The sequence below is a fragment of the Arachis hypogaea genome, chromosome 18, assembly GCF_003086295.3.
Source record: "Arachis hypogaea cultivar Tifrunner chromosome 18, arahy.Tifrunner.gnm2.J5K5, whole genome shotgun sequence".
NCBI lineage: Eukaryota > Viridiplantae > Streptophyta > Magnoliopsida > Fabales > Fabaceae > Arachis > Arachis hypogaea.
The window spans coordinates 41,683,899-41,704,167 of NC_092053.1; the positions used below are offsets into that span (position 1 = coordinate 41,683,899).

General features: G+C 38.6%; 2 non-coding genes across 2 annotated transcripts; one reads left to right on the forward strand and one right to left on the reverse strand.

Annotated features, from left to right (window-relative positions):
• Positions 1 to 2,127: 2,127 nt before the first annotated feature.
• LOC112773787 (small nucleolar RNA R71) lies at positions 2,128 to 2,231 on the reverse strand. The gene has a single exon (XR_003188317.1). It is a non-coding gene; the product is annotated as a small nucleolar RNA R71 (small nucleolar RNA).
• Positions 2,232 to 11,680: 9,449 nt separating this feature from the next.
• LOC112774170 (small nucleolar RNA R71) lies at positions 11,681 to 11,786 on the forward strand. The gene has a single exon (XR_003188670.1). It is a non-coding gene; the product is annotated as a small nucleolar RNA R71 (small nucleolar RNA).
• Positions 11,787 to 20,269: the final 8,483 nt, after the last annotated feature.

A 20,269-nucleotide genomic window follows, 5' to 3' on the forward strand; every position in this document is an offset into this window, starting at 1 on the left:
TTCAACTTAAACGCCACTTTTTGAAAGGGGTTTCTGGGCCAAATATATTGAAGTTTAAGTTAGCATTTGAGCACAAACATTAACTTAAACGTATTATGGTATGAAACCCAATTGAATATCATGTTTATGGGATTGGGCCTGAAGAATTGATGAGTCTGGAGCTTTAATTTGTTGAGTCTTGTGTCATTACTTGTTTATCACTAAGTTTGCTCAATGAATGTTACAGAATTGGATCACAGCCTCAGCAGGATTATGGACCATAAACCCAAAGCAAAAGGAAATCAGGGAAAGGCCTCAAAGCCCAAGAAACACAACAGAAGCTCAATTTAGAAAGTGTATAAATAGGATAGAATTTAAGTTAGTAAAGGGAGTTTTTACACACAAAGAACTTTGGATCATTTTCTTTTAAGTTTGTAATTGAATTCAGAGCTATGACTCACTAAACCCCTTTCATTGGGTTAGGGAGCTCTATTGTAATTCAATGAATCAATAATAGTTTTATCTTCTTCTTCAATCTTTTCTCTTGAATTTTGTTAGAAAGCTTCTCGATCTAATTCCATTGGGTCGTTGTCTTGGGAAAGAAACTACCCATAATTGGAATCCTTCGGAACCTTGGGAAAGGAATGGAGGATTCATGCTAGAGAAGCTTTCTCACAGTGAATTGGATTGGGGTTTGGATGGATATTGTGACATGTAATCCTACCAAATTGTGGTTCATGAAACTGTGTGGTATAATCAGTGATCGAGCATCATCTCTTCTTATGAACATTTAAACCAAGGGATTGGGAATTTGTTTGTTTTTAGAGAGAATTGGTGAGCCAAGGGATTGGGATCCAATCATATAAGATTGCCAAGCAAAATTCAATGAATGCATTGGTTGAGGAAGAGATAAAAGTTGTTTTGATTCGGAGATCTCAATATCTCCTAACACCCAATGAACTCCCCATTTCTGATTTACCACTTTCTCTTTACATTCGGCAATTAAATTCATGCAATCACCCCCATCCCTTTTAATTTCAGCAATTTAGCTTCTCGCTCTTTAATTCATGCAATTTTACATTCCGCAATTCTCATCTAAATCTTGATTCCGCTCAACTAGAACATACTTCTAATCCGAATTGCTCACTCAACCAATCCTTGTGGGATTCGACCTCACTCTATTGTGAGTTTTTACTTGACGATAACCGGTGCACTTGCCGGAAGGAATTTTGCCGATCGTGCAATTTCCTAAATCGTAGCATATCCAGTTTATGCACATCAAGTTTATGGCGCCGTTGCCGGGGATTGGTTTTCGATTGACAATTCTCAAATTGGAAGTTAACTAGATTGAGCATTTTTCTTGCTTTGTTAATTCAGTTCAAGTTACTTGTTGAATTTTAATTTCTGCACTCTGTTACATGCTTTCTTTCTTTATGCCTTTAAATTCAAGCAACTAACTCACTGACTCACTAACTATTTGAATTAATTCCTCAACTGCTCTAACCATACTCTTCCATTAACCAAGAGTATTTCACTTGTTTGGTGCCTGTGCTGAGTTCTTGTATGACAGGTAGGAGAGGAGAGACATCAACTCCTCCATATACCGAACCAGAGAGGACCCTTCATAGACTTAGAAGGGAAGCAAGAGGGAAGAGAGTACTGAGAGAAGAGGAATCTGAAGGAGAATCTGAGGACAATTTTGAGGAAGCTTTAGATCTCAACATGGATAGAGAAGTTCACAATCATGAGAGGACTGATGGAAACAATGCCATTCCTGAGAGGAGGGTTCTTAGTTCATACATAAACCCAACCTCTGGGAATTGTGGTAGCAGCATTCAGAAACCACCCATTCAGGCCAACAATTTTGAACTCAAACCACAGCTAATATCACTTGTGGAGGATCATTGTTCATTTGGTGGGAGTGCTAATGAAGATCCAAACCAACATCTCACAAAATTCCTGAGAATTTGCGACACTGTGAAGTCCAATAGAGTCTAGGAAGATACCTATAAACTGCTCTTGTTCCCATTTTCACTTAGGGACAAGGCAGCTAAGTGGCTGGAATCATTCTCAAGGGGGAGTCTAACAACCTGGGATGAGGTGGAAAGCAAGTTTCTGGCACGTTTCTACCCCCCACAAAAGGTCAATAGGCTTCGATCTGAGGTTCAGACTTTTAGACAACAAGATGGTGAAACTCTCTACGAGGCATGGGAGAGATTCAAGGATTTGACAAGGAAATGCCCACCAGACATGTTCCATGACTGGGTGCAATTGCATATTTTCTATGATGGACGTTCTTATGAATCAAGGAAGGCTGTAGACCATTCATCAGGAGGTTCATTGAACAGGAAAAAGACTGTGGAAGAAGCCATTGAAGTGATTGAGACAGTGGCTGAGAATGAGTATTACTACGCTTCAGAGAGACACAACACTAAGGGAGTCATGGAGCTGAACCATGTTGATACAATTTTAGCCCAAAACAAGGTGTTTGCCAAGCAACTAGCAGAGCTCACCAGGAAATTAGAAACAAAGCAAGTGGCTGCAATACACACACAAGATCAAGAGGAAGTAAGCACTGAAGGAGGTGATTGGGAAGAGGCCAACTATGTGGGAAACCAACAAAGGCAATCATATGATCCACATTCCAACACTTTCAACCCAGGATGGAAAAACCACCCAAACTTTGGGTGGGGGAACCAACAAACCCAACCACAAAACCACAAACCTTACAACCATAACCAACATAACAATTCCACATACCAAAACTCCAACCAAAGATCATACCAAGCCACACAAAACACTTACTCCCAACCATCATATCATGGCCAAAATAATCAACCTACCCAACCTAATCCGAACTAACAATTTCAAGATCAATTAAACAGGATAGAAGGAATGCTTGCAACCATGGGTCAGGACATAAGTGAGTTGAAAAGCTTTAGGGATGATGTGAGATCTACCTTAAGGAACCATGGTGAAAAACTCAAGAGGATGGAGTCTCAAGTAGGAGAGCTATCTCAACAGGCCCCCAAGTCAACTGCAGTGTTCCCTAGTGACACAGAAAAGAATCCTAAAGGGGAACAAAAGGGAGTGAGATAGGAAGAATACAAGGCCATCACCATATTGAAGGAAGTCTCAGAAGAAGAAGGAATCAGACCCTCAGAACAGGAGCCAGAAATCTTGAAGGAAGGTGTGGAAGAAGCTAAGCAGGAAAGTGAAACTGAGCAAGCCAAGGAACTGCAAAAAGGCATGCTGGAAACATACCAACCAAAAGCACCATTTCCTCAGAGGTTAGGAGGAGGTGAAAAAGGGAAAACCTATTCAAAGTTTTTAGAGACATTTAAGTCTCTCCATATCAATATGCCCTTTCTTGAGATTCTCCAGCAGATGCCTACACATATCAAGTATTTAAAAGAATTGCTGAGCAAGAAAAGAGTTTTGAAGGGAGGACAAACTGTAATAATGAACAAAGAATGCAGTGCCCTCATCAAGAAGGACATAATCTCTAAGAAAACAGACCCAGGAAGTTTTCATATCCCCTGCATCATAGGGGAAACAAAAATTGACAGAGGATTCTGTGATCTAGGAGCTAGCATAAATGTGATGCCTCTGACTCTTATGAAGAGGCTACAACTGAATGAGGTGAGATCCACTGATGTAATCATACAACTGGCTGACAAAACTCAGAAGCAAGATGAAGGGGTAGTAGAAAATGTGCTGGTGAAAGTGGGAAATTATTTCTTCCCCACAGACTTTGTCATTTTGGACATGGAGGAAAGCTACCTACACCCTATCATTCTGGGAAGGCCATTTCTAGCCACTGCTAGAGCGCTCATAGATGTAGAACAAGGAGAGCTAATCTTGAGAATACATGATGAACAGCTCATTTTCAATGTTTTCAAACCTGCATCTGAGCCTGAACCAGAACCTGAAAAGCCTAAGGATGATAGTAGCCATCTGTGTTTGGAGGAAAGCAATCCAGCAACTGAAACTCTGAAACAGTCCTTGGAAGGCAAACAAGAATTGCAAGAGTTAAAGCCACAAGAATCAATAGAAACAGATCAGAAGGATCCTCCTGGCATAAGGGTCAATGAAGAAATCATCAAGAGAAGGGGAAGAATTGTAAAGAAATTGCCAAGAGGGTGGAGAAACAAGAAAATTCCCACTGAAGGTTTCTCTCCGGGAGATAAAGTGATATCAAGTCATTATCTGCCAATCCCACCTGGCCTCAAAACCATTCCTTCCCAGCTCCCTCAAGTGTTCACAATCAGGAAAGTTCTTTCTATGGAACATTTAGAAGTCATGAAGGAATCAAATGGGGACGTTTTCATAGTGAGAGGAGAAGACATCAAGCACTACAATCCACCCTAACAAGGGACAACTGTCAAGCTAGTGACGTTAAAGAAGCGCTTGTTGGGAGGCAACCCAACCTGAGGTAATACCCCTTTGCTGTTTCTTTTATTTGTTTCAATAAAAAGGGTGAAGTAGTTTCTGTGCATTGCAAAGAATTAAGTTTGGTGTTTCACACCAAACAATGAATTCGTGGATCAATAATTCAAAGGGGAATGTGTGACTCTAAGTTTGGTGTTCCACCATAAAGATCAACTGAACACAACAACCTTTGAATTATATGAAAGGAACAACCATTCTAAGCAATCACAGAAATGCTTAAAATCCTTAGCAGCAACTTCATTCCAAGGAGAACTCAAGGATTCAAAGAACAGAGAAGTAAGTAGGAGACTAAGTTTGGTGTTCACACACCAACTTAAGACTCAGACACTTACCCATACATAGTTGAGCTAACCACTCAAGTGCTTGAGAAGCAAGCAACTTCATCACTCTTTGCAGGAAAGGAAACAAGGATCTTAAAGCATGAAGCAACAACTAGGAGAAGAAGGAGAAATCAAATTGTTTCCTGGCAACAAAGAGAAAACAAGGAATTTCACAAGCTGGTGTTGTTCCTTGACAATTCTTTAAAAAGGGCAAACAAAAGCATGCTTGTTCTGGTTTAAACTGTAATTGTTGAATTTTTCTGGAATGTGAAGTTCTAGTATGTTTGTCTGTTTATTGCTTTGAATAAAGTGAATGCCTAGATGTTTGGATATAACTTTACCTTCTTAAACAAATGCTTGCCATGCTTGTTCTGTTTTCAAAAATAAAAGAAAAGTTTGAACAAAAGTAACTTGGCTCAATTAGTGACAAATCAAGTAGAATTAAGTGGTGGTATGCATGCTTGATTGTTTAGTCAGATCACTGGAAATAGAGTGTAGAATTATCATTTTTTGTGTAGAAATTGAAAACTGTCTATGGATCTTGATGAATAAATGTCTTTGGCCATGAAAAAGAAAGAAAAAGAAGAAGAAAAAGCCACTGAAAAAGGGCAACCAAAAAGCAAAAAAAAAAAAATTGAGAAAATAAGCTAGGCACCAATGGTTTGAACTTCTGAGACAAATGCCTGTGGTGTTTATGTATTAAGGATATGCTTGGATGAATAGGTTCTGAGGAGTGTTTCAACACTTGGTAACTTGGGTTAACTAACCCGGGATTATCAACCAAAAGTCCATTATCAAGAGCAACCTAAATACAAAACATTTAGTCACACAAAGAGGTGCTGGGCACCAATGTCTCAAGAAGAAATGTGAACTAAAATGCCTGGAGTGGATATGTGTAGTGCACTGATAAGAAAAAGAAAATGCCAAAGGCTTGTGCAACACATGACACTAAGCAAACAAGGAGCAAAGGAGCTCTAAGAAAAAGAAAAGAAAAACAAAGAAGAGAAAAGTGCCAAGGACATAAGAATAACAAGAGGCCATAGCAGTGTTTGATGGATGCAATGAAAAAGTGATAATCTTACCTGATAAGAATGAAAAAGTGATACTGCAACTTTCTGCATAAAACCCTTCTGATGAACTTCAAATGCTTGCTAATATAGCCAATGTAATTGCTTTCTGTTTCATACTTTCTTCTCAAATAACTCAGGACTTGCTTAGGGACAAGCAAGTATTAAGTTTGGTGTTGTGATGCCAAGGCATCTTAGGCTAGTTTCACTAGCATTTTTCTGTTAGTTTTAGTTGTTTTATGCATTTTCTTGAGCTTAAAGTAACCAAGAATGGTTAAATGAATAACAAAGCAATGAACCATCCAAACAGTATGATTTTGATGCAAATTCCATGAGTTTTTAGTTATATTACTTGAATGCTATGAATGGAAGATTTCTCATGAAATTTTGCAAGACTTTGATGCAATTGTTTGGATGATTTCAGGGAAGAAGAGGCTAGGCAAGGAAGCAACAAAATCAATAAAGGAAGCTTGAATATCACATGTGGAGTTTAAGTTCCAGTTTAAGCTTAAACTGGAGCTTAAACGCCAGAATCATGAAGGTTAAGAAATGCTGGAACTGGCGTTTAACCTCCAGTTTAACCTTAAACTGGAAGTTAAACGCCAGAATGAGAATTTCACCAAGGGAGCATTTCCACGTTTAAGCTCTAGTTTAACCTTAAACTGGAGCTTAAACGTGTTCGACACAATTCTCACCAGGAAGCATTTCCACGTTTAACCTCCAGTTTAACCTTAAACTGGAGGTTAAACGCCAGAAGTAAGAAAGGCACCAGGAGCATTCCACGTTTAAGCTCCAGTTTAACCTTAAACTGGAGCTTAAACGTGTTCGACTATTTCTCTCCTCCAGGGTTGCTTTCTCATTTCCACGTTTAAGCTTCAGTTTAACCTTAAACTGAAGCTTAAACGTGTTCGACCCAATTGCTCCTCCAGGGTTGCTTTCTTCATTTCCACGTTTAAGCTTCAGTTTAACCTTAAACTGAAGCTTAAACGTGTTCGACATTTCACACTCCTGGGTTGCTTTCTTCAATTTCCACGTTTAAGTTTCAGTTTAACCTTAAACTGAAACTTAAACTTCAACTTAAACGCCACTTTTTGAAAGGGGTTTCTGGGCCAAATATATTGAAGTTTAAGTTAGCATTTGAGCACAAACATTAACTTAAACGTATTATGGTATGAAACCCAATTGAATATCATGTTTATGGGATTGGGCCTGAAGAATTGATGAGTCTGGAGCTTTAATTTGTTGAGTCTTGTGTCATTACTTGTTTATCACTAAGTTTGCTCAATGAATGTTACAGAATTGGATCACAGCCTCAGCAGGATTATGGACCATAAACCCAAAGCAAAAGGAAATCAGGGAAAGGCCTCAAAGCCCAAGAAACACAACAGAAGCTCAATTTAGAAAGTGTATAAATAGGATAGAATTTAAGTTAGTAAAGGGAGTTTTTACACACAAAGAACTTTGGATCATTTTCTTTTAAGTTTGTAATTGAATTCAGAGCTATGACTCACTAAACCCCTTTCATTGGGTTAGGGAGCTCTATTGTAATTCAATGAATCAATAATAGTTTTATCTTCTTCTTCAATCTTTTCTCTTGAATTTTGTTAGAAAGCTTCTCGATCTAATTCCATTGGGTCGTTGTCTTGGGAAAGAAACTACCCATAATTGGAATCCTTCGGAACCTTGGGAAAGGAATGGAGGATTCATGCTAGAGAAGCTTTCTCACAGTGAATTGGATTGGGGTTTGGATGGATATTGTGACATGTAATCCTACCAAATTGTGGTTCATGAAACTGTGTGGTATAATCAGTGATCGAGCATCATCTCTTCTTATGAACATTTAAACCAAGGGATTGGGAATTTGTTTGTTTTTAGAGAGAATTGGTGAGCCAAGGGATTGGGATCCAATCATATAAGATTGCCAAGCAAAATTCAATGAATGCATTGGTTGAGGAAGAGATAAAAGTTGTTTTGATTCGGAGATCTCAATATCTCCTAACACCCAATGAACTCCCCATTTCTGATTTACCACTTTCTCTTTACATTCGGCAATTAAATTCATGCAATCACCCCCATCCCTTTTAATTTCAGCAATTTAGCTTCTCGCTCTTTAATTCATGCAATTTTACATTCCGCAATTCTCATCTAAATCTTGATTCCGCTCAACTAGAACATACTTCTAATCCGAATTGCTCACTCAACCAATCCTTGTGGGATTCGACCTCACTCTATTGTGAGTTTTTACTTGACGATAACCGGTGCACTTGCCAGAAGGAATTTTGCCGATCGTGCAATTTCCTAAATCGTAGCATATCCAGTTTATGCACATCAGTTATTGGCTTTTTTTGCTTGCTTTTTCTTTTTATTTTTTTTCTTTATTTTATTAATTTTAATTTTTTTCGCAAGCTTTGTGTTTTTCACTGCTTTTTCTTGCTTTAAGAATCAATTTTATGATTTTTCAGATTATCAATAACATTTTTCTTTTTCATCATTCTTTCAAGAGCCAACAATTTTAACATTCATAACTTCACTATCAAAAATTATGCACTGTTCATGTCATGCATTCAGAATCACAGAAAATACCACCATATTTAAGTAAATAAGACTATTATTCAATATAGACCCACTTTCTCATGCAATATATCACTCCTGTATTTTTTATTTGAATTTAAGCTCAGTGAGTAACACATGAGACATCTTTTCAGAATTAAAGAGATAGGGAGAACTAAACTAGTCCTAAGATTCTAACTAATAAAGGATCATGCAGCAAACAAAGCAAAATAATAGGAAACCGGAACATAACATAGAAAAAGAGGGGAGGAATAAAAAATGAAAGGAACTCAACCACCTTAATTATCCTAGCGGTCGCTTTATTCTTTAGGTTGTGCTCCTTCGCAATGATGATTCGCCTCCCTTTTGTACTAGAAAACCTATAAGCGCAGCGTCAACACCAAACTTAAAGGTTTGCTTGTCCTCAAGCAAAGAATGAATGAAAATAGAAGAGACAAATATTAAAATGAAAGAAAAAATAAAAGGATAAGAGAACAAGAGAGAATTAGGATTGGGAGAGGAAGAAAGAAAACTGGGCGGCGCAAGTGACGCGTTCGCGTGCAGCACGCGATCGCGTACGTCGCGCATTCTTCATAATGACGCGATAGCGTCAGGCACGCATTCGCGTAGATGGCCATATATGCTACTGACGCGAACGCGTCAGTCACGCGTTCGCGTGACCAAATTTGTGCTTTTAGCACACTTCTTGCCCCAAGTTGGCACAACTCTCTGCCCAAACGCTCTTTTACGTCGAATTTGCAGGTCACGCGATCGCGTCGGTGACGCGACCGCGTGAATGGCGAAAATCACAAACGAGGCGAACGCGTGAGGTACGCGATCACGTGGGATCGTTTGTGCGAAAGGCTCCATTCTGGCGCCACTCCCGCGCAACTCTCTGTAACTTTTTATTTTTTTCTTGCACCCTTAGATGAGGCGTTCGCGTCAGCGACGCTGGCGCGTCGGGTGCTTTTTTTTTTAATTATAGCTTGAGGTGTTCGGTTCCTGGAAGAACGTAGCTGCATGATCAGAAAATTAGTAAGAACTCAAAAAACAAAATAAAATAACTAAAAAATCTACTACTACTAAAAATAGCTAAGGATACGAAATTATTGGGTTGCCTCCCGACAAGCGCTTCTTTATCGTCACTAGCTTGACGGTCAGCTCCTCTAAGGAGGAGGATCATAGGGGCTCAGCTCTTCACCCCTTACTTTGAACTTCTTTCCTGTGTCTCCATAACGTAGCTCAATATGCTCCAGAGAGAGGATTTTGATTACTGTATAAACCCATGCTGGATTGCTGGTCAACACCACCTTCATTCCTGGGGAGAAACCTTCAGTGGGGATCTTTTTGTTTCTCCATCCTCTGGGTATTTTTTTCTTTTTGGGGACCTCCTCCTTGGTGGATGATGCAGTTTCAACACCAAACTTAGGTTTGATGTCAGGCAGAATTTTATCGGTTGTCACCACAGGAGGTTTAAGTTGCAAATTCTGCTGTGCATCATCAGGGGGTTCTTGAAGGTTTGGATCAATAAACTCAACCTGCATGCACCTCTCTTCTTCACCTGTTGAATGCACATCTTTGAAGACATGAAAGATCAGTTGCTCATTATGCACTCTAAGCACTAATTCACCCACTTCTACATCAATCAGAGCTCTTCCAGTGGCTAGGAATGGTCTTCCTAGAATTATAGAGGCATTCTCATCCTCCCCTGTGTCAAGAATCACAAAGTCTGCTGGGAGAAAGAACTTACCCACTTTAACCAAGATGTTTTCCACTAATCCGTATGCAGTCTTCATAGATTTGTCTGCCATCTGTAATGCTATCTTTGTGGGTTGTGCCTCTTGGATTTGCAGCTTCTTCATCACAGACAAGGGCATTAAATTGATGCTTGCTCCCAGATCACATAAAGCTTTCTCAAAGGTTGTGCTCCCAATAGTGCATGGAATTTGAAAGCTCCCTGGATCTGGCATCTTTCTTGGCAAGTTATTCTAAATTACAGCACTACATTCCTTAGTCAGGACTACTGTTTCATCTCTCTTTAAATGCTTTTTCTTTGACAACAGCTCCTTCATGAACTTGACAGAGATAGGCATTTGCTCCAAGACCTCAGCAAAAGGAATATTGATTTGTAACTTTCTGAAGATTTCCAAGAACTTTGAGAACTGTTTGTCCTTGGTCTCCTTTTGAAGTCTCTGAGGATATGGCATTTTAGGCTTGTATTTAGGAGCCTTTGGCAAAGTAGGATAAGTGTCAAGAGAGTCTGGGAATGGGTTGTCCGCACGCTTTGGAGGGGCGTATTCTACTTCTTCCTTCTTCTCCTCTGGAGCTTCCTTTTCAACTAGCTCTTCATTGGCCTTAGTCTCAGAGCCAGCTACTTTACCACTTCTTAATTGAATACCCTTGCAATCTTCTCCTGGGTTCACCACTGTATCACCTTGAACTGTACTTGTAGACCTCTCAAGTATTTGCTTGCTCAGTTGGCCCACTAGCACTTCTAAGTTTCTAATGGAGGCCTTGGTTTCCTGCATAAATTGTGCTTCCGCACTTGCCACTTGTTCACTTATTATGGTGATAGCCTTGCATTCCTCTCTTGGATTTGGAATTGTGTTACCAGGAAGGTTATTAGTGGTCCTCTGATCAATTTCATTGACCTTTGTGGCTAATTGACCCATTTAAATTTCCAGGTTCTTGATGGATGCTCTGGTTTCCTGTCTAAAACCTGTCAATATTGCTTCCAAATCATTGTTCTGCTGGAAACCGCCCTGAGAACTATTGTTGACGTTCTGGGGTCTCTGAGGTTGGTCCCTCCATCCAAAATTTGGGTGATTCCTCCATCCCTGGTTGTATGTCTTAGAATATGGATCATTGTTGGGATTCCTATAGCCACTCCCCATGTAATTCACCTGTTCAGAAGAAGGTTGAGCATAATCATAATTATCATTTTGCATAAAGTTACCTGTCATGTCATAGGAGGTATCTTGGGGTGGATTTTGAGTGTTGATAGCTGAGACTTGCATGCCACCCATCTGTTGAGTAAGTAGATTTATCTGCTAAGACATAAGCTTGTTCTGAGCAAGAAGAGCATTAATAGCTTCTACTTCCAACACGCCTCTCTTCTGAGAGGTCTCAGAGTTAACAGGATTCCTGTTAGATGAGTAGAGATATTGGTTACTTGCAACTAATTCAATCAGCTCAATAGTCTCCTCTGGTGTCTTCTTCTTGTGCAATGAACCGCCTGCAGAAGTATCTAAGCTCATCTTGGACATCTCACCTAAGCCTTCATAAAAGATATCTAGTTGGGTCCATTTGGAGAACATGTCTGGAGGGCATTGCCTAGTCAGCAGCTTGTATCTCTCCCAAGCTTCATAAAGAGTTTCACCCTTCTTCTGTCTGAAAGTCTGAACCTCCAACCTAAGCTTAGTCAGCTTCTTTGGTGGGAAAAATTTAGTGAGAAATTCAGTAACGACCTTTTCCCAAGTATTCAGACTCTCCTTTGGTTGGGAATCTAGCCATAGCTTTGCTTTATCCCTCAGAGCAAACGGGAAAAGCATGAGTCTGTACACCTCTGGATTCACTCCATTTGTCTTCACAGTATCACATATCTGCAGAAAATTAGATATGAACTGATTTGGATCTTCATGAGAAAGTCCATGATACTGGCAGTTTTGCTGCACCAGGGTGGCCAGTTGTGGCTTCAACTCAAAGTTGTTTGCAGTTATAGGAGGCACCACAATACTTTTTCCATAAAGATCCGCAGTAGGGGCAGAATAAGAGCCAAGCACTCTCCTCTGTTGATCATCCCCATTCGGATTTACCACATTGGCATTAGCATTATTATTTGCCATAGTGGATTCTGCAGCCTTGCAAAGTCTTGCTTGTTGTAAACGCTGCCTGAAAGTTCTTTCAGGTTCAGGATCAAAGTCTAAGAGATGTTCTTTGTCTCTATTCCTGCGCATACACAAGCAGAAAACAAGAAAAAATGGGACTCTCTACGTCAGAGTGCAGAGAAGTCCCTGTGAGGTAACCTGTGTAAAATAATAAAAATACTAAATAAATAACTAAAAAAATTCGAAAATTTAAAAAAAAAATAAACAGAAAAATTAAAATAACATTAACTGAGTAACACCAAACTTAAATTCAGAAATAATAAATTTTTTTTGTGCTATTTTATTTATTTAAATATAATTTTTTTTATAAAAGAAAAAAAAGTACGGAAAGGGGGGGGGGGAGATAACATAAACGAAAGGGAAAATAAAAAAAGAAAAAAGAAAAATAAACGTAAAGAGAAGAAAAAAGAAAAAAAATAATCGTAAAAAAATGCAAAATAAAATAAAAAAATAAAGATTAATAATAATAAAAAAAATAAAAAAATTATCTAATCTAAGCAATCAAACAACGAGTAGTTGTTAATCACAATCAATCCCCGGCAATGGCACCAAAAACTTGGTGCAGTATTTTACAACCACACTTACTAACCGGCAAGTGCACCGGGTCGTACCAAGTAATACCTTACGTGAGTAAGGGTCGATCCCACGAGGATTGATGGACTAAGCAACAATAGTGTTTGATAGGCTTAGTTAGACAAACAAAAATTGGTGTTGAGATGCAGTATAAAAGAGATTAAACAATATAAAAAATATTGAAGAAGGGCAAGTAATTAAGTTGGGAATAATATATAGAGAAGGCAGTTAAGGCTTCAGAGTTATCTATTTTCTGGATTGACTTTTCTTATTAACTATTTTAATTATGCAAGATTTAATTCATGGCAAACTATTTATGACTAGACCCTAATTCCTTAGACCTTCCTAGTCTCCTCTAAAATTCATCAACTGCCAATTCCTTGGTCAATTAATTCCAATTAGAGGGTGATGATCGAATCCTAGTTTATATGCCACAAGAATCCTAATTATTCAAAGATAAAGGGATTATATGTCACGTATCCCGTTAAATACAAACAATTAGAAATTCAGGATAATATGTTTTCAAGCTATTGTTCAAGTAAAGAGCTTTTCCAAGTTTTACAAGAACTCAAATAGAACATGGATCATACTTCCGTTCCACCCAAATTCATAAAATAAAGAACGAAAACAATTATTGAAATATAAATCAAAACATTAATTAAAATAGAAAAATAATATTATCAATCCATACAATAGACAGAGCTCCTAACCTTAACAGTGGAGGTTTAGTTGCTGATGGAAAAGAGAAAATAAGGATTCAGGTAAAAATGTACCGCCCCAATCTGATGGCATGAGATCCCTTTTTATAACTAATCCTAATAAATTTAAAATCTAATATTAAAAATTAAACTTAAAGTAATATCTTTTCCTAATTTAAGATTTGAATTTAAATTTGAATTAATTAACAGATCTTCAGTTGATGGGTGGGGACCACTTGTTTTGTCTATTCTGCAGCTTTTAATCTGTGTTTTCTGGGCTGAAAACTGAGTTAAAACAGCCCAGAAATCGCCCCCAGCATTTTTCTGCATTTTCTGCACATGGCGCATGTGACGCATCCGCGTTGTCCACGCGTTCGTGTCATTTGTGCAGATTCCAGTCCACGCGATCGCGTCAGGCACGCGATCGCGTCATTGCGATTTCCTCCATTCCGCGCGGTCGCGTGAGCCATGCGTCCGCGTTGGTATTCGCTGGTCATCTCCTTGGCTTCTTCTCTTTCTCTGCAGAAACTCCATCAAATTCCGCCAAATGCTACCTAAAATAACAGTATTGTACAAAACTCAAAATAGCATCCATAGTGGCTAAAATATAATTAATTCTTAATTAAATTCAACAATTTAGATGTAAATTCACTAGAAATTTGCGGATAAATCCTCGTTGCAAGTATAGTTTCTAAACCTTCAAAAGTCCTTTCATACAAACGTTTTGGGTGTCACAAGTAAGAAACCCCTTAATAATTGTTAACCGAGTATTCAAACCTCGGGTCATCTTCTCAAGGAACTGCAAGGAAGTATGTTCTTATTATTGGTTATAAAGGTTATAATCGGGGTTTAGAAGGTGAGAAGCAAGTAATTTAAATGACGAGTGAATTAAATGGCAATTAAAAATAAATAATAACTGTAAAATAACTTTTGGCAAGATAAGGGAAATTAGATGTCTAACTTAGTTATCTCTCTCAACTATAATGAAAGTTGAATCTAAACTCCACTTGGTCAACCTTTACCAGGGCAAAGGAAAGTCAAGGGACTAATTAAATTGACTTTTGAATCCTAATTATTTCCTAAGAAAAGGTTGGGATTATTTAAGTTCAGCTCAATTAGCAAGATAACGATTATCAATTACGTTGAGTTTAATAACTGTTAAGTTACTGAATTCTTAACCAGGACCAAAAGGGGAAAAAAGTAAAATTGCTGAAATAATAAAAACGTCCTTAGATGGGAAGCAATGATAACTTAAATCAAAGAGAACAATCATAAACTAAAAATACCTCAAATATCATTAATTCAAATAACTGTCTGTAACATGAAAGAATTCATAGATCCAATTATAAAGGTAAATAGCCAACTCAGATACTGAAATAAATAAATAGAGTAAAAGGGAAGTTTAAAACAAAGAAATATAAAACCTGGATTGAGAGTCACTCTTAAAACAAGAAGAAATCCTAAATCCTAAAAGAGAGAGAGGAGAAGATCTCCCTCTCAACTAAATCTAAATCATTGAAAACTAAAATTATGTGAGCTCCCCCTGAATGGATGCATTCCTCCACTTTATAACCTCTAATCTATGCTTTCTGTGCTTGGATCTGGGCCAAAAAGGGCTTCAGAAATCGCTGGGGGCGTATTCTGTAAATTCTGATACGTGGCCTCTGTCACACGTCCGCGTGGGTCACGCAGTCGCGTCATCTGGAACTTTTCCTTTCCACGCGGTCACGTCAGTCATGCGACCGCGTCATGTGCGTTCTGCTTAAGGCGCACGGTCGCGTCAATCATGTGGCCGCGTCGCTGCTTCTTTGCTTCTGGCACGTGATCGCGTCGTCCATGCGATCACGTGGATACCAGTTTCCTTAAAGCTCCGTTTTGCCTTCTCCTTCAATTTTTGTATGTTTCCTTTTTCATCCTTTAAGTCATTCAGCCTTAGGAAACCTGAAGCAACTCAACACACTAATCACGACATCGAATGGAAATAAAGGTAATTAAAATAATTAATTTTTTAAAGCTTAGGAAACATGTTTTTCACAATATGACATAATAAGGAAGGGAAAGTAAAACCATGCAATTAATGTGAATAAGTAGGTGAAGAGTTGAATAAATCACTCTAATTAAGCACAAAAGAACTCATGAAATATGGGTTTATCAGAGGTCAGAATCCAGTAGCATCTGCAGTCCTTTTTCAGCCTCTGAATCAGATTTTTGCTCAGGTCCCTCAATTTCAGCCAGAAAATACCTGAAATCACAGAAAAATACACAAACTCATAGTAAAGTCCAGAAAAGTGAATTTTAAATAAAAACTAATATAAATATAATAAAAACTAACTAAAACATACTAAGAACAATACCAAAAAGCGTATAAATTATCCGCTCATCAACGCCCAACATTCGCAGGTTTGAAGCTCTTCACAGTCCTCCCTTCCCAGATCCTACTCGAAATACCACAGACAAGGTTTAGACTTTTCGGATCTCAGGAATGCTGTCAATGGTTCTAGCCTATACCACGAAGATACTAATCTCACGGACTCGGTCCGTGTATTAGATACCCAAGAGAATATACTCCGGCTGTCGTCCAATGACTACGTTGAACATCATGTATACCGCTTGTGGTTGTCAGGCATGCGGATCTTGGCTAAGCGAGTAACGAAGATAGTGGGTGATTGTCACAGGTCACCCCTTCATTCTGACTTAACTGAATTAAGAACAAGAGTATATCTTGGAGAAGAAGTAGGCGTGAATTGAAAGAAAAACAATAGTACTTGCATTAATTCATGAAGAACAACAGAGCTCCACACCTTAATTTATGGGGTGTAGAAACTCTACCGTAGAAAATACATAAGCGAAAAAGGTCTAGGAATGGCCGTGAGGCCAGCCTCCAAAAGAGGTTTCAAAAGTCACACCTTACCAAAATGAATCTCAAAAAAAGTAGTTTTTATACTCAACTAGTAACTTAGGTTTACAGAAAATAAGTAACTAAGTGCAGATAGTGCAGAAATCCACTTCCAGGCCCACTTGGTGTGTGCTTGGGCTGAGCCTTGAGCTTTACACGTGCATAGGCCATTCTTGGAGTTAAACGCCAGCTTGGGTGCCACTTTGGGCGTTTTACGCCAGTTTTGGTGCCAGTTCTGGCGTTTTACGCCAGAAATCTTTGGTGGGCGTTTAACATAGACTATTATATATTGCTGGAAAGCCCAGGATGTCTACTTTCTAATGAAATTGAGAGCGCGCTAATTGAGCTTCTGTAGCTCCAGAAAATCCACTTCGAGTGCAGTAGGGTCAGAATCTAACAACATCTGCAGTCCTTTCTCAGCCTCTGAATAAGATTTTTGCTCAGGTCCCTCAATTTCAGCCAGAAAATACATGAAATCACAGAAAAACACACAAACTCATAGTAAAGTCCAGAAATGTGATTTTTGCATAAAAACTAATAAAAATATAACAAAAACTAACTAAAACATACTAAAAACTATGTAAAAATAATGCTAAAAAGGGTATAAATTATCCGCTCATCAGTAAGAAAACTTAATCTGGATGAATAAACAACTCTGAAACCTTAACTGTTTTCTCCTATACATTTCACACTACTCTTACTGTTTTCATTTTCTATTCTTTAAATTTCTATTTAATGATTTTAAAATCCAAAACACCACTTTCTGCTTGCCTGACTAAGTGAGTCATTCGACCATTATTGTTCAGTCCATCAATCCTCGGGGGATCGACCCTCACTCACCTGAGGTATTACTTGGTATGTCATAAACCCCAATTTTGTAGTTTATCTTGTGTAGAATTTTGGGGGGGGGGGTTTATCAATATTTTTCGCACTTATTCATATAAACTGCATGATTTTGTGTTTCCTTCCTAATTTTGCTTCATGGTTGAAAACATGTTTCTTTTACCTTAAAAATGCTATATTTTAATCTTCTTCTATTACCATTTGATGCCGTGATGTGTTTGTTGAGTGAATTCAGGATTTATAGGGCAAGAATGGTCTAGAAGATGGAAAGGAAGCATGCACAAGTGGAAGGAACATGAAGAATGGAGCTTTGGAAAACTGGAGGTGATGTGCACGCGTGGCTAACGCGCACACATGGATTGGCGCAACAGTGACTGACGCGTACGCATGATTGATGCGTATGCATGGCTCAAAAAACTCAAATGACGTGCACGCGTGACCGATGCGCACGTGTGACGCCCAGCACGTGACTTCATTAAGGAAATCGTGGTTGGCGATTTCTGGGAGGCTCCAGGCCCAATTCCAATTGGATTCTGCATAGAAAAGACCTAGGAATTGATGGAGGAAGGGGGGATCAATCATTTTACACCTTACACACATAGTTTAGGTAGTTTTTGGGTTCTCATGTTCTAGAGAGAAAAACTCTTATTTCTCTCTAGATCTAGTTTGATTTGATCTTCCATTGTTGAAATTCTGAATTGATTTTGTTAATTTTAGTTTCAATTACTTAATTTGAATTCCCTAGTATAATTTTGTTTAGATCTTGTGTTTGAATTTGAATTTTCTTGTTATTTCCCATTTTCTTCTCATTTTATGAACTTTGTAGATCTAGAATTCCTATTGGTGCATTGATGTTTTCTATGAGTAATAGTGTTATTTGAGTTATTTTCTATTGATAATTGTTAGTGGGCACTTGTAGTTTCCAATTAATTTGCAATTTGAATATGTCTTTTATTAATGAATACCATGTGTTTGATTAAATGTTTCATTTGATTATGGAGTAGTTTTCTTTACTCTTGGCCTAAGCTAAGGGAATTGGGTAAACTTGAGTCATTGAGTCTAATTGAGTTGGTGATTTGAGAGCCCTAGTGGTCAAGTTGATACCCATTGACACCAATCTACTACTAAGCCAATTAGTAGTTAGATTGGGACTTATGAGTTGAGATTGATCAAGCCATTTGATGTACTTCAATCTTGAAGTATATATTGTACGTACTTCAAGCATTGAGGTAGACTTAATGAGCTTGGTTCCTCATAATTGTCAAGATATGGTTATTAGACAAGGATGGTGACCCTAATTCCCATGCCTAGCCAAGAGTTCCTTCTATTATTCAATTTTGAAACCCAAAAATACCAATTGCTTGACTCTTGTTATAGTTAGCTTAGTCGTTTACTTAGTCTTAGAATAGAAATTTCTTATACTTAGTTTTAATTACTTTGATTTAGTTTCTTGCACTTTAAGATTCCTTGCATGTTAAGTTTAGTAGTTTAAATTCTTGTTTATGACTTCCAACCCCAGAATTCTAATCAATATTGATGCACATGTTTGCCTATTCTCTTGAGGACGACCCGAGACCAATACTCTCGGTTACTTTATATTGGGATTGACTTTGTGACAACCATAATTCTAAAATTTGATTGATAGGATTACATGTTGGTCTAGGACTATACTATGACAATGACATTGCTTTTCTATCGATGAAATTCTAGATCAACCATGATCTATCTCTATCAAATTTTTGGCGCCGTTGCCGGGGAATGGTTGCAACGTATGCCTTGATATTGGTTATGTGAATATGTGAATAGTGTAGATAGTTTACTTGCTTTCAATATTTTGTTTTTAGTTTATGATTACTTTTTATGCATGAGCTATGACTCCCAAGTTTGATGACTCGGTCTCAACCGAACTCTAGCTTAGCCGAGCTTGATCTTGAGATTGAAAGAACTTTGTTGCATACTCGGCAAGCTAGGCAGCAGTTGAGCTATACGGCTAGTGCTTCGGTCCTTTTTGAGGAACCTTCCGAACCACTAGACGGAACCGAGAGCAACCTAGAGTCCACTACTTCTTATTCTTCTATTGACACTACTGATACATCTTTGCATCCCACAGGTGAAAATTTCATGGCGGAGCCACGAAGAATCACCTTGCACGAACAAGGGGCTCCGGATCTTATTCTTCAACCATTGCAAGCTAGGTATCCAAATCTTGATCCAAACTTGGAGTTGAAGAATAGTTTGATTAATTTATTTCCCAAGTATCATGGACTTCTGGGCCAAGACCCAATTAGACATCTAAGAGATTCTCAAGTTGCTTGTTCTACGGCTCGAAGGCATGGTGCTGATGAGATTGCTATCATGGTTTTTGCCTTCCCCTTTTCTTTTGAGGGGCAAGCAAAAGAGTGGTTCTACTCCCAACCGGATGAAGTTGTGACAGAATGGGATTTGTTGAGAAGAGAGTTTTTAGACAAGTTCTTTCTGCCGAAGAAGACCGATTACATCTGGAAAGAAATCTCCGGTATAATGTAAAGGGACCAAGAGACCCTATATGAGTACTGGACTTGATTCAAGAGACTATTGGAATCTTGTCCACACCATGGATTGGACACTCACTTGCTCATTAGCTATTTCACCGAAGGTCTTTGCGCGGTGGACAAGAGATTGCTCACCGCTTCTAGTGGTGGTTCCCTTTCCAAAAACAAGATGGCGGCGGATGCTTGGAGCTTGATAAATGATGTCGCCGAGGCTACACAACATGTAAGGGTGAGGAACAACCCCCTCAAGGGTGTGGTGGAAGCACCTACTTCCGAATCAAGTTTGACCAAAGTGCTTGGGGACATGACTACTCTCCTCACGGAGATGCGCAAGGAACAAAAGGCATTTTACTCAATCCAAGCCATCCAAGCCCCACCTCAAATCCTCCAACTTGAAGGACCACCTAGAGTATGTGGTTTATGCTCTAGTACCGCACATTACACCGACCAATGCCATCAAGTTCAAGAGGATT